Source organism: Penaeus vannamei, chromosome 17 (assembly GCF_042767895.1).
Source record: "Penaeus vannamei isolate JL-2024 chromosome 17, ASM4276789v1, whole genome shotgun sequence".
NCBI lineage: Eukaryota > Metazoa > Arthropoda > Malacostraca > Decapoda > Penaeidae > Penaeus > Penaeus vannamei.
The window spans coordinates 29376462-29391461 of NC_091565.1; the positions used below are offsets into that span (position 1 = coordinate 29376462).

General features: G+C 49.8%; 1 protein-coding gene across 1 annotated transcript in view; it reads right to left on the reverse strand.

Annotated features, from left to right (window-relative positions):
* Nucleotides 1-15000, reverse strand: part of cno (adherens junction formation factor afadin) — a gene marked incomplete in the record, with an annotated part of 242122 nt that overhangs the window by 131376 nt on the left and 95746 nt on the right.

Below are 15000 nucleotides of genomic sequence, written 5' to 3' on the forward strand. Positions count from 1 at the left end.
AAAACCCTCTCTCTCTCCCCTCCCTCAACCCTTTCCCCGGTCTCTTCTCCCCGAAGCGCCCTTTCGACTCTCTTCCGCCAAACAGGTTAATGACCCGCTCCGAAAGCTAATTACCTTTGGCATCTCTCGCATCCTACTTCGCTGCCCCCCCCCCCTTCACCCCGTGCCGATCGCGGCCGAAACACGCGAGTTCGGTTCGCGTCCGCGCGACGGGTCGGCTGAGGAGGCTGCCAGTCTCCGAGGGAGGAAGGGGGAGACTAGGGAGGCGAGGGAGGAGAGGGGAAGGGGGAGACTAGGGAGGCGAGGGAGGAGAGGGGAAGGGGGAGACTAGGGAGGCGAGGGAGGAGAGGGGAAGGGGGAGAGTAGGGGGGCGAGGGAGGAGAGGGGAAGGGGGAGACTAGGGAGGCGAGGGAGGAGAGGGGAAGGGGGAGACTAGGGAGGCGAGGGAGGAGAGGGGAAGGGGGAGACTAGGGAGGCGAGGGAGGAGAGGGGAAGGGGGAGACTAGGGAGGAGAGGGGAAGGGGGAGACTAGGGAGGCGAGGGAGGAGAGGGGAAGGGGAGACTAGGGAGGAGAGGGGAAGGGGGAGACTAGGGAGGCGAGGGAGGAGAGGGGAAGGGGGAGACTAGGGAGGCGAGGGAGGAGAGGGGAAGGGGAGACTAGGGAGGCGAGGGAGGAGAGGGGAAGGGGGAGACTAGGGAGGCGAGGGAGGAGAGGGGAAGGGGGAGACTAGGGAGGAGAGGGGAAGGGGGAGACTAGGGAGGCGAGGGAGGAGAGGGGAAGGGGGAGACTAGGGAGGCGAGGGAGGAGAGGGGAAGGGGGGAGACTAGGGAGGCGAGGGAGGAGAGGGGAAGGGGGAGACTAGGGAGGCGAGGGAGGAGAAGGGGAAGGGGGAGACTAGGGAGGCGAGGGAGGAGAGGGAAGGGGGAGACTAGGGAGGCGAGGGAGGAGAGGGAAGGGGGAGACTAGGGAGGCGAGGGAGGAGAGGGGAAGGGGGAGACTAGGGAGGCGAGGGAGGGAGAGGGGAAGGGGAGACTAGGGAGGAGGAGGGGAAGGGGGAGACTAGGGAGGCGAGGGAGGAGAGGGAAGGGGGAGACTAGGGAGGCGAGGAGGAGAGGGGAAGGGGGAGACTAGGGAGGCGAGGGAGGAGAGGGGAAGGGGGAGACTAGGGAGGCGAGGAGGAGGAGAGGGAAGGGGGAGACTAGGGAGGCGAGGGAGGAGAGGGGAAGGGGGAGACTAGGGAGGCGAGGGAGGAGAGGGGAAGAGGGGAGACTAGGGAGGCGAGGGAGGAGAGGGGAGGGGGAGACTAGGGAGGCGAGGGGAAGGAGGAGACTAGGGAGGCGAGGGAGGAGAGGAGAGAACATAAGATAAGATAGAAGAGAAAAAAAGAGGAGGAAACGAGAGGAGGGACGGGAAGAGACGAGGAAGAAAAGAGGAGAAAAGGAAAGAGAGGAAAGAGGAAGGTAGAGGGGGGAAATAGCGTAAATAGCCATTTCTCCTCAAGCGGAAAGAAAAAAGACGCCCCAAGCAGCCACGCGAACGGGCAAACGAACGAGAGCAAGCGGCAGGAGGGGCAGAAGCGATTCGATTCGGAAAGTAATTAGCACAAGTAAGACCGCCTCGCCTCCCCTGGTTTGCCCCCCCCCCTTCCGCCCCTAATCCGACGCCCACGTAAAAGGCTCCGGACCAACGAGGCAGTAATTCCTTAACCAGATCTATAAAGACGCAAGGCAGGGAAAGAGGAAGGAAGGGGGAGGGGAAGAGGAGGGAAAGGAGCGGAGAAAGTGAAGGGAGAGAGAAGAGCGAAAGGAGAAGGGGGCCAAGAGAGGGAAGGGGAGGGGAGGGGGCGAAGAGAGGGAAGGGAAAGGGAGGGGGCGAAGAGAGGGAAGGGAAAGGGAGGGGGCGAAGAGAGGGAAGGAGGGGGAGGGGCGAAGAGAGGGAAGGGGAGGGGGAGGGGGGCGACGAGAGGGAAGGGGAGGGAGGGGGGCGAAGAGAGAGAAGGGGAGGGGAGGGAAGGGGGCGAAGACAGAGGGAGGAGAGTGGGGCTGAGCGAGTTGCGAGGCGGGGTGAAAGGGAGAGAAAGTGGAGCGGAGGAAGGGGAAGGAGGAAAAGAGAAGGGAGGGTGGGATAAGGTAAGGGAAGGAGAGAGAAGGAGACTGGGGGAGAGGAGTGTGAGAGGATGGAAGGCGTGTAAAGGAAGGAATGAGGAGAGGAAGGAAGGAGGAAGACGAGTGAGAGGTGGAGGAAGACGAGTGAGAGGTGGAGGAGGTGGAGGAGGAGGAGGAGGAGGAGGAGGAGGAGCAGAAGGAGGAGGAGGAGGAGGAGGAGGAGGAAGGTAGGAGAGGAGGAAGGTAGGAAAGGAGGAGGAGGGTGAGGGGAGGAGGAGAAGGGAGGGAGGGAGGGAGGGAGGAGTGTGCGCTTAAGGGAGCCTGTATCAGCTTTCCCCGCCTCCACACCGACGGATGGAAAGGAGAGAGGGGGAGGGAGGAGGGAGGAGGGGGAGGGGGAGGGAGAGGGAGAGGGGGAGAGGGAGAGGGAGAGGGAGGGAGAGGGAGAGGAGAGGGAGAGGGAGAGGGAGAGGGAGAGGGAGAGGGAGAGGGAGAGGAGAGAGAGAGAGAGAGAGAGAGAGAGAGAGAGAGAGAGAGAGAGAGAGAGAGAGAGAGAGAGAGAGAGAGAGAGAGAGAGAGAGAGAGAAAGAGAGAGAGAGAGAGAGAGCACCTATCCATGCCCGGCTTTCCCTCTTCCAATTCATGCTGACATGTTTTTGCGCGCAACTGCAACTCAACTGCACGTTTGCGTGCGTGTAGGTATGTATGATGTTTGGCTTGTATTTTTTCTCCCTTTCGATGGTGTGACACCATCCGCATTCACTAAAAAGGTTCTCTGAATTCGAACGCGGAAGGAGGCTGCTGCCCTTGCGCCCGCTCTGTCGCCCACGCTCAGGGCAGCTCAATAGGAGACTCAATGAGATGTTCAACACTTTCTAATGGAATAAGGCTCTGTGTAAGTGCATGTTGTGCATGCACGTATGCATGCATATAGTCTCGGCTGTCGAAATCTATTTCTAGACATGCTCATCCCTGTCATCATCGCAAACTGGGAGATCATCAAGTAAAACGCAGCATGTTCGCGCTTATCATGCAGCACACCGGTAATTAATGCTTTATACAAGATAATTACGTGAGCAACTTTGGTGAACTAATAACTAACCACTTCCGCCTCCTCCCTCCCTCTCATTCATTCATTCCTTCATTCTTTCCACATTCCAAGGAAATGCCATTCGTACGCACAGATGGAGTCCCTTGTCCTTACGTCTTGTTAAAGGCAACCAAACGATCGCCAAAATAAATAAACAACCAAATAAATCAATTTTCTAAGTCCCATCAGCGGCGCCTTCACCTATTCCTGGGCTGCCCATCACCCATCAGCCGTCCCCGGGTTGGCCCATCACCGCTCCGTGACAGCGACGTGGCCCGGCTGCCGCTGTCGCTCCAGCCGATGTCCAATTTCCTCGGAGCGGCTGCCGCGCCGCCGACAGACCCATGCTGAACACCGAAGCCTCCGTGACCCTGTTCGTCGCTGGCGAGGCTAGCACTGTCTATCTTCACATGCCTCGAGTCTCAATTCGCCCATTATTCTTCCTCCAACATCCTTCTGTGAGCATTACCATTTTCATCAACAATCTGTCTTTCTTTCTCTCTTCTAGTTCGATATACCCTTTTTTCTCCCCTGCCATCCCTTGCTCTATTGCTTCTACTCCAGCCTATGGTATAACCCGATCCTCCTTCTGACGAGCATCTAAACACACGCAAAGCACATCCCTTCACCTACACCACCACCACCCCCTCCCCTCTTCAGCCTGGCTTTCTACCCGTGAGACAGAACCCAAATAATAAAATGCAAAAGAAACAGACGCACGCCTCTCCCAAACAAAAACCGCTTTCAACTCAACCAAGTTCACTTCCCAAAGCTCAGTCCACACCTGCAAACAACCCATGCTTCCATGACTGAGATCAAGCAAATAAACACATACACAAGAAAAATACTTTACACCGAGTCAATATCAACTCATTCAAGCAAGATTTGCTCATGCAACAATAGTCATTAATGAGCAAAGAATAAATAAACAACAAAAAAGGCATTTTTTTCTTGCGTGGAATTTCTTCTGCAACATTACCATTATACTGCGTCGTCAAACGTTCCATATAGCCCCAAAATAGAGTCTGAAAAGTACCAACTTCAGGAACTTGATTACCCGCTATCGCTTTGTTTTCCATCTCTATTTCACCGAGTCCCAAATTTACGTTACTACCGCTCTACTGCCACGCAATAAAAAGATACATATACATATATAAATCCACGGAAACTGATGCCACCCCGTTCCGCAAGGGCTAAAAATAAACGAGCCGCGCCCTGATGCTAAAACAAAAGCACTCCAAGCGTGAACCTCAAAATCATTAACAAGCCGCTGCACTTATCAAAAGTTTACCATATAAAGTCGAAATCGGGGTTTTGTAGTCGTAGATTTAATGTGTTGGGTATACTCAGTTAACCGCGGGTTTCAGTCCGTAGATTCATTGTTCCTTTCGGTATTCAGATTGAAAAATAAGAAAAAAGAAAGAAAAATAAAAACGGATCGACAACTGAAGGCTCTCGATGTCTTTTCTGTCACTACTTTATTAGAAATGCTATCTCCTCCCTTGCGATATCTGAGAGAGAGGGCCAAAGGGAGATAGGAACGGGGATGAGGGAATGGGGGGAAGGGGAAGGGAGAAGGAGGAAAGGGGAAAAGGGGAAGGGAGAAGGAGGAAAGGGGAAAAGGGAAAGGGGAGAAGGGGAGAAAAGGAAGGGGAGGGAGGAAAGGGGAAGGGGGCGGGAGAGGGGGAAAAGGAAAGGGAGAAGGGGGAAAGGGGAAGGGGAGTGGGGAAAGGGGGAGGGAGGAGGGGAAAGGGGGAGGGAGGAGGGATAAGGTGAAGGAAAGGAGGTGACGGACGAAGGGGTGGGGGAGGGAAGAGGCATCAACAAGATTCCTTTTTGGATCGCGAAACAAAAGCTTCAATTGTTCGACTGCACAGGACTATCGACCTCCCGAGATCCCTCCTCACGCCTCGCGTCTTTTCGCGATATCATTATCTTTTTCTTTTTCATTATCATTATTCTCGCCTCGGTGTGTTTACTTCTGGTTTGCTATTTGCTTGCGCCTTTCTCCTGTGACTTTACTTTCATTACCTTCTCCATCCTCTTCTAATCCATCTATTTGTTATACGTTTCTGATATCTCACTCGTGTTCCTCGTCCTCTGTCTGTTCTCCTCCCTCCCCCCCCCCCTTCTCTCTCCTATACCTCATTCAGCTTATGTGCTGGTCTGTGCCACCCTTATTCCTCCTCCCTCCTCCCTCCTCCCTCCTCTCTAATCCCTTCCTCTCACCCTTATCCCCTTTCCTCTCGTTCCTTCTCCCTTCCTTTCCTTTCCCCTACTTCCTCCCCTCCCCTCCCCTCTTCCCTACTCCTTGCTCCGCCGGCGTCCAACAACAGCGGCCAGGAGTCGGTGAGCGCCGTTGGTCGATAGCCTGATCATCAAGCCACAAAACCCCTATTACGAAGCCCCATTGTTGGTGCCGCCGTCGCCCCCCCCTCCCCCTCCTGCCGGACTGTCTCGCGTGATGCCCCTTCGCAACGGGCATGTTGGAACGATTACTCTCCCAAGTTCTCCGCAGTTTTGTCTCCCTCTTCATTGGCACCACAACTCCCATTCTTATATGCTGCAGCACCCGCATATTTCCTCGACATGCAGTCACCACACCCCTTCCCCGCTTCAAAGGATGGGGCCGCCTCTGCCACCCTTCCGTGCTGGCGCTGCAATCTCGGAATACCTGTAGCGCTGGCACCACACGTGGCACCCTCGTGTCACCTTGCACTTCTGACACTTGCCTCGCCCCTGTCGGATCGAGTCCTCTCTCGCTTCCTGCTGACACCTGCCAGGAATCTGCGACTCGCTTCACTTGACAGCCTCGCATCTCCTCGGCTCCGATTCGGTCACTTCGAGGAGCCACTCTTATCTGTTTCATCTTCTCCTCCTCTATTTCTTCTTCCTCTCTTATTATTCCCTTTTCTTCTTCAATCACCCTATACCCACCTCATTCTCATCCTCTTCCTCTTCAACCTCCACCTCCCCATTTCTTCTTCTTTCCAACCTCCTCCTTCCATCCTCACCCCCCCGCCCCGGCCGAGATGGCCCCCTTGCCCAGCCTCCGCGCGAAGAGGTTCTCGAGCGAGGTCACCAGGTAATCGCCACCCTGCGCTCGCCCTCCTGACCCCGCTCGCAAGGCCCGACCCCGTCGCCGTACCTCTCCCAAGACAATTATTTTCGTCATTTTCTCCCTTTTCCCTATTATCCTATCTACCTCTTCTTTCCTTCCTTCCCTCCTTCCCTCCCTTACCGCCTACTTTCTACCCTCTCCCTTCCTTCCTTTATCTCAACTTTCTTACTTCCCCTCTTACTCTCTCTGCTTCCCTTTTATATCACATACTTGCTCTTTCTCCCTCCTTCCTCTCTACTTCTACTTTCTCTCGCGTCTCTTCCTCCCTTTCACCCTACCCCTCCTCCTCTCCTCTCATCCCCACCCCTCCTGCCCTTCCCTCCCTCCTTCCTCCCCCATTCTCCGTTTTCTCCAACACTCTTCTGCCTGCCCCTTCCCTCACTCTCTCCCCCTCCTTCTCCCCTCCCTTCTTCTTTCCTCAGACCTCTCCCCTCCCTTCTGCCCCTTCCCTCTCCCCCCCCCCTTTCTTGCGCTGACTCGACGCCACTCGGAGCCTTCGCGAGAGTGCAAGCGGCAGACCTCCCTTCGAGAATCAATTACTCTACTTCTAGAAATTCATCCATCCTTTCTTTCATTCATTCATCTACTCTTCTTCCCACATTGCATTCCCTTTTTGATTAATTCGATAATGCTAAGGATACGACGGTAATCGCTGCTGCTGCTATTAAAAACAATAATAACAACAATAATGATAGCAATAAAACAGCAACAATAACAATAATGATAAAAATACTAATAAGATAATACCAATGATAATAATAATTATAACAATAATAATAATAATAATAATAATAATAATAATAATAATAATAATAATAATAATAATAATAATAATAATAAAAATAATAACAACAATAATAAAAACAATAACGATAACGATATTAAAAATTAACAAGAAAATAATAACATCAACAACAACAATAATAACAAAGCAATGACGTTGATGATAATATTAATAACAATTTACATCCTGATGACTATGAACACAAAACGAAGAAAACAGCCTTAACATAACACTAATAATAGCTCTATTAATATTCTATGTCTTCATAAAACACAGCGATGGTGTCGGCAATTACGGTATGTAAGCATACAAGACCAACTGCACAATTACCATACAAAACATTTGAGAAAGAGAATGATCGAATGAGAGAGAGAGAGAGAGAGAGAGAGAGAGAGAGAGAGAGAGAGAGAGAGAGAGAGAGAGAGAGAGAGAGAGAGAGAGAGAGAGAGAGAGAGAGAGAGAGAGAGAGAGGGAGAGGGAGGAGGGAGAGAGAGATGGAAAGAGAGATGGAAAGAGAGATGGAAAGAGAGAGAGAGAGAGAGAGAGAGAGAGAGAGAGAGAGAGAGAGAGAGAGGGAGAGAGAGAGAGAGAGAGAGAGAGAGAGCGAGAGAGAGAGAGAGAGAGAGAGAGAGAGAGAGAGAGAGAGATGGAGAGAGAGAGAGAGAGGGAGAGAGAGAGAGAGAGGGAGGGGGCGAGAGAGCGAGAGAGAGAGAGAGAGAGAGAGAGAGCGAGAGTGAGAGAGCGAGAGAGCGAGAGAGAGAGAGCGAGAGAGAGAGAGCGAGCGAGAGCGAGAGCGAGAGCGAGAGCGAGACAGAGAACGAGAGAGAGAGAGAGAGAGAGAGAGAGAGAGAGAGAGAGAGAGAGAGAGAGAGAGAGAGAGAGAGAGAGAGAGAGAGATAGAGAAAAGAGAGAGAGAGATAGAGAAAAGAGAGAGAGAGATAGAGAAAAGATAGAGAGGGAGAGAGAAGAGAGAGAGAGAGAGTGACGAAAGAGAGAGAGAGATAGAGAAAAGAGAGAGAGAGAGAGAGAGATGGAGAGAGAGATAGAGAGAGAGAGAGGGAGGGAGAGAGAGAGATAGAAAGAGAAAAGAGAGAGAGAGACAGAAAGAGAGAGAGAGAGGGAGGGAGGGAGGAAGGGGTGCCAAAGAGTCCACACGAGTCCCCCTCCGCCCCCACCCCCACCCCGACGGCGTGTGCTCGAGGCCCCGCGTGCGTCCATCTTCGAGATGATCTTGATAGCGTTAATAGCAGAGCGGGTGCGATGGCGGCGATAGGGAGGCTAGGGAAGGAGGCGATAATTATGACAATTATGATGATGGCGAAGTGTGCAAACAAACGCTTAAATAACGGCGAAGGGCGCTGCGCCTTGACGGAAGAGACCTTCTGTGCGTGAGAGGCGTGAGTGGCAGGGACGGGGAGGGGAGGGAGGAGGGGAGGGGAGGGAGGAGGGCAGGGAGGAGGAGGGGAGGGAGGAGGGAAAACCAGGAGGGGAAAAGGAACGTAGAGGGGGTGGGAGGGGGAGGGGAGGGTGCCGAGGAACAGGATTAGAAGAACAGGAGAGAGGGAGGGTAATTAAAGAGGAGGAGGAGGAGGCAAAGAAGAGAAGTCGAAGAAAAGGAAGGAGAAGAAGCAAGAAAAGAAGAAAAGAGGAGAAGGAGGAGAAAAAGAGGGAGAAAAGCGAAGAGTTGGGGAAGATTGACAAGAGAAAACGAGAAGATTGGACTAAGGAAGTCGGAGGATAAACTTATTAGGCAGCAACTAACCCGGGGAGGTAGGGAGGAGGGGGAAGAGGGGGGCGGTGCCAAGAGGGAGAGAGACAAGAGGTAAGAAGAGACTAATAAACGAAGAACGAAAAGGAAGAGAGGCAGAAGAGATACTGGTGTGTTGAGGTAAGGAGGGAGGGAGAGAGTGAGTCAGGGAGGGAGAGAGGGAGTCAGGGAGGGAGAGAGAGGAGAAGTCAGGGAGAGAGAGAGAGAGGAGAAGTCAGGGAGAGAGAGAGAAAGAGAAGTCAGGGAGAGAGAGAGAGAGAGTAGAAGTCAGGGAGGGAGAGAGAAGAGAAGTCAGGGAGAGAGAGAAGAGAAGTCAGGGAGAGAGAGAGAGAGAGAGACAGAGAGAGAGAGAGAGAGAGAGAGAGAGAGAGAGAGAGAGAGAGAGAGAGAGAGAGCGAGAGAGAGAGAGAGAGAGAGAGAGAGAGAAATAAAAGAAAAAAAGAAAAGAGATAGACGCCCCAAAAAACAAAATGCAAAAGCGTGGCGCGGGCCCGACAGAATGAAAATGCAACCCGTCCGCCATCCAGAGGTTTCGTCTCTTTTGCACAACTAATCCTTCAAAAAAAATCCCTCTCCCCCTTCCCAGCCACCACCCCCTTCCCTCTCCTCCCCCACTCCGCTGCGGGCTGACGGAGGCACAGGTGTCAGTCCTCCTGACGGGCGCTGATAAGAGGCGGCTGATGTTCAACGCCAGTCGACTCTAACTTCATTAAAACTCTTTTTTTCTTCCCTTTTCAAAGTTTCAAAAGGAGGAAGAAAAAAGAAAATTATTTTTGCTTTGAAATCTTTGGCGTTGTCGGCAATTTATAAAGGACGGGCTTGTGTAATAACATTCGCATTTATAAAGAAAAGATATTGGAAAAGGTTGTAAAAATGGCGAGGACAGAAAAGTCACATCCATGAATAATGAGGAAAAACTCATGAATACTAATGAGAAATCGTTGCGGATAAAAAAAAATGAAAGATATGAAAGGAGGAAACTCTTTCCATCACACACAATTTCGGATTTATACATGAAAACACAAAAAAGTGGAAAGCAATTACTTCTTATTATGGAAAGAAAACGCAAATATGACTGAATCTCTTCATCAGCGCTCTTGCGCGTGGCCTCAGAGCCTCTCGCACCAGCCTCGCTCCATGAGCTTCTGAACGTTGGCTTCCCGCACAAAATGCAGACGCTCCACATATTCAATCAATATCTATCTATCTATCTACACATCTTTCGCTCTTTCCTTACGTCTCTTTGTAATCCAACGTCTCCCTCACTTTCATTCCATTAATTAGTCACAAAAACTCTGTATAAGAGAAAATTATTACTGTGCGACTGAATGACACTGTCTCTGCCTCTTCCTCTGCGCCTCTATTTTTCTCCGTTTCCTCTATCTCCACACCCTTTCCTCCACTTTCTTCTCGGTCTCCTCCCTTTCTTTTAATCTCTCTCTCTTAGTCTCTCCCTCCCCCTGTCTCCCACTTCCTACTGTTCTCTCTCCCCCTCTCTTATTCTCTCCCTCCTTCCCATTTTCCCTCCCCCCTTTCCTCCCTCTCTTCCCTTCCCCTCCCTCTTCCCCCCTCGCTCCCCCACACAATAATAGTCGTAAAAGCGTGCAACTCTTGCCTCATCAATCTACTCAATGGCCGTCAATCAGAGCCGGTGTTTGTATGTGGTCATCCGATCCCGGTTATGAGGCCCGGCATGTTCGCGAGGCAATTCAATTCAGAATCATTTGTCACAATATGCAAATTTCCTGACCATTAAAACAATGACGGTCTAATTGGTGTGAGTTGCGCAAGATATCGAAGTTTATAAAAAAGTTTAGAGACAGAGAGGAAGTGGGAAGGGAAAGGGAAAGGGAAAGGGAAAGGGAAAGGGAAAGGGAAGGGATAGGAAAAGGAAAGGGTGAGTGAAAGAGAGAGGGCGAAGGAGAAGGAAAAGGAGAGTAAAAAGACAGTGAGAGGGAAAGGAGGAGGAAAGAGATATGGAAAGGGAAGGGAGAAGTAGAGACAGACGTACATGCAGCGGGAGAGGGAAAATAAGGAAAGCGGAGAAGAAGAGAAAAAGAAAATAGAAAAAAAGATGTGAATAAAAGTGACAGCTAGAGACTGGGGGCACGAAGGCCTACAGAGGAGCGGAGCGCAGACCGCAAGAAGGTCACTCGCCAACCCCGAACGGCCATTTCACCAATAATTCAGCCCTGGCATTCAGTGTCGGTAAGCTCTTGGAATGAAAGGGAAAGGGGGGGGGATCGGGGTAAATGACTGACCAGTGAATGGGTCGGAAGGTGAACGACAGGAGCGAGGCGGAAGGAAGGAAGAAAGGAAGGAAGGAAGGAAGGATAGTAAAGGAAAGGAAAATGACAGAAGGCAGATCATCTTAAGAGAGAGAGAGAGAGAGAGAGAGAGAGAGAGAGAGAGAGAAAGAGAGACAGAGACCGAGAAAGAGAGAGAGAGACAGAGACCGAGAAAGAGAGAGAGAGAAAGAGACCGAGAAAGAGAGAGAGAGACAGAGACCGAGAGAGAGAGACCGAGAGAGAGAGACAGGCACCGAGAGAGAGAGAGACAGACACCGAGAGAGAGAGACCGAGAGACAGAGACCGAGAGAGAGAGACCGAGAGAGAGAGACCGAGAGAGAGAGAGAGAGAGAGAGAGAGAGAGAGAGAGAGAGAGAGAGAGAGAGAGAGAGAGAGAGAGAGAGAGAGAGAGAGAGAGAGAGACAGAGAGAGAGAGAGAGAGAGAGAGAGAGAGAGAGAGAGAGAGAGAGAGAGAGAGAGAGAGAGAGAGAGAGAGAGAGAGAGAGAGAGCGCGTCTCGAGTTTACCTTCAACGACTTCCCTCTCTATCTGTCTCCCCCTGTCTTCATCCCTCCTCCTGCCGCCTTACCCCTCCTCCTTCCGCCCCTCCTCTCAAATCCCCTCCCGGCATCCCTCCCTCTGTCCCTTCCTCCCTTCTTCGTCGTCCTCGCGCCCCCACCTCTCCTCCCCACTCCCTGAATCCCCTTCTGCCCCCCCCCCCTCCCAATACCCGCTTCATATTTAATCCCAGTCTCATCTCGGCCTGATCTCCTTTCCTTATAAGGCTTATCCAACTCCGTCATCAAGGGCTGTGCAAGGAGTAGGGGGAGGGGCCCTGGGGGAGGGGCCCTGGGGGATGGGCGGTTCTAAGAGGGACGTGGGAGGGGTTGGAAATACAATTCCATACCCATACGGTTCAGGATCAAGCCTAGAGCCCGGGCCGATCAGCCACAGATGCGAAAACCTGTTGGAAGCGACGATCAATATCTGATCAACGAGGTTAGGTAGCCTAGGAGAGGGGAGGGGGTGGAGGGGAGGCGGAAGGGGAGGGGCTGACTGGCCCCCACTTGTTCCTCCAATAATCACCGGCGTTTCTCGTCCACCTTCGACGAGGCTCGCTGTTTCTCTCGGTTTCTGGCGTGCTCTTTGACCTCGTCTCGCCTCGCACGCCCTCTATTTCAACCGCTCGCCCCCTCCCGTCATGCTTGCAATCAAGTCTGTTGCGACTTGTGCGTGCCTTTTTACCCAGTTTTTAATTGTAAAACTGCGTTTTCATCTCTCTTTTCAGAAACTAATAAAAGCGCTGACATTCTCTATTTTCCACTTCTCTCTCATTACCCGTTCGACTGACGTATTATTGCACTGTTTACATTTTACCCTTTATTTGCCATTTCACATCCCATATATTTTCTTATTCGACTCATGACACCCGACGTCTGAGCGGCGTTTAAAAAACAAGAAAGATTCAGAGCTATTAATCAAATATGTTTTAGAATCAATAATCATCTTCATCTGATTTCGCATTTGTAAATTCTGAATTCGTTAAAACAATCTATAAAATTTTCAAACAAAAGGCAGACAACTTCTAACGAATAACATTAAAAGTCTACGGCGAAGCCCTCCGCATTTCACTTACTTTCGGATTATATCTCTCCTCTAGATTTCCTTAACCTTATGTTTCGTTTCTTACAACGTAAAGAAACACTGCATTGTGTACCGTACTTCTTTCTAAGCCTAAAGTTCGCATTCTAGGGCCTACCTGCTGACTTATGCAAAACAGTAGAGGTAACACTTCCAAGATTCTAGCACTCATGCTTACAAAGGAAATTCCGTGAGTTTAATGTTACGTGCAAATAACTGTTTGAATATGTAATTACAAAGCGATGGCACAGCAAATTGTTAATAAGATTAAATAGGCAAAATATGGCCTTCAATTATAAAATGAAATGGAGCGCACAACATATTCAATAATAATGAGACGAAAGGTTAAACGATATTAATACATTATGGTGAAAGTAAAAAACAACTAAACCTTTTCAGAGAAATAGAAAATTTGGAAAAAAACACAAAAAATGCATTAGTTATCATTAGACATCATCAACATAGTGAAAAACACTGCTGTGTTAAAAAAAAACTAAAATACACACATATCTTTGTACATTATTTCTTCCTTTTATGAAAGCTGAAATCGACCTGAAACTTAAAAATTTGGTATCTTATTCCATATCTTTCTTCTAGCAAAAGCCAGAGAAACCTGGCATCTTTTAAAACGCAAGGGCCACCTCTTATCTCGAACTCCCTCACGTATCTCATGCACCTCATTCCAAGATAAGAACAGACGTCTGAAACACTTTCATTCATTTCCTTTGTACTGTTTTGGGTCATATATTTAGTAAGAATATTCGGATTATACATCCAGTAGTGTTTAATAAATGACTATTCTTACAGCTTGACTGACACGCCTAATCCACTTGCAGAACTGAATAGAACATTCAAGTATATTCTATACCTTTTCCATCAAGCATAACTGGCAAGGGCCTTTGTGGCTTGTGCAATACGATTATATCTCTAAACTAGTTATATGAAACCAAGTGCATGGAAATTATCTGTACCAAAATTCAAGCACACTCATAGAAATTCGCTGATATGCGAATCAGGAACTCAACGTTTTGCACGTTTTAATCCTTCAATAAAAAGGACAGCAGCCATGGTGAACTTACGAGGTCAGTACACGTTTGCCTAAGTACAGTGATGTCGTATCCTCCAAGAATCGGGCATAACCTGATGCACACGAACTTCTTTCCCTTTTCTACACACTTCAGATCAACATGCCATCCAGTAAAAAACGAGCACGTTGACACTGCATAAAGCCAATATACAAACGAAATAATTCTATCCAGAGGTGAGACTTCATAAAACTGCAATGTATGTATTTCCACTTGGAAACACCTACCATCGATAAATAAACAAATAACTGATAAATGCAAACACAAGTAAAGAAAAACAAACGGGCCATCACCATCCCCAGTGGAAAACCGAGCTATTATGCAAATTACACTGTTGACTGTTTCACCTAGAATCCTTTTATCTATTTTTTTTTGTATATTTCAAACCGTGTGGCTCTGTGTCTGTGTCTGTGCCTCTGGATTTGTTTTGTTTCACAATAAACATTGTCCCGTCTGTCTATGGTCCTCAGTCTACTGCGCTTACATATCCCTCTATTATTTTTCGATTGTTTACATCGTTCACTTTTAATTTGAAGGAAATAAACCTGTTATAATGAGACGAAAGGCCCTGGAACTTTCTACAAAAATATGACGGCAACAATTTCTGAGGGCATTTGTGTATATATATATATACTCACTCACTCACTCACTCACTCACTCTCTCACTCTCAATCTCTCTCACTCTAACAGGTGGAACGAAACAGAAGTAGCGGGTAAGACAAAAATTAATAAGATAAAGGTGAAAAAAATGGTTGTTTTCATTTTGTCCTTATCGTTATCGTTATCATTTTGACCGTTGTGTAAGTTTGCGGGGAGAGTAGGGGTTAGGGTGAGGGCGAGTGAGAAGACGAAAAAAAGACGAAGGGATGGGGTAGGTAGGAGAGGTAGGAAGGAAGAGAACGAAGGAGAGATGGGTGGGAGGAAGGAAAGTTGAGTGGGAGGGAGGGGGAGGAAGAAAAAGAGGGTGGGAGAGAGGAAGAGGGGAGAGGTTGGCGGGAGGGAGAAGGAGAAGGGAGACGTGGGCGAGAGGGAGAAGGAGAAGGGAGACGTGGGCGAGAGGGAGAAGGAGAAGGGAGACGTGGGCGGGAGGGAGAAGGAGAAGGGAGACGTGGGCGGGA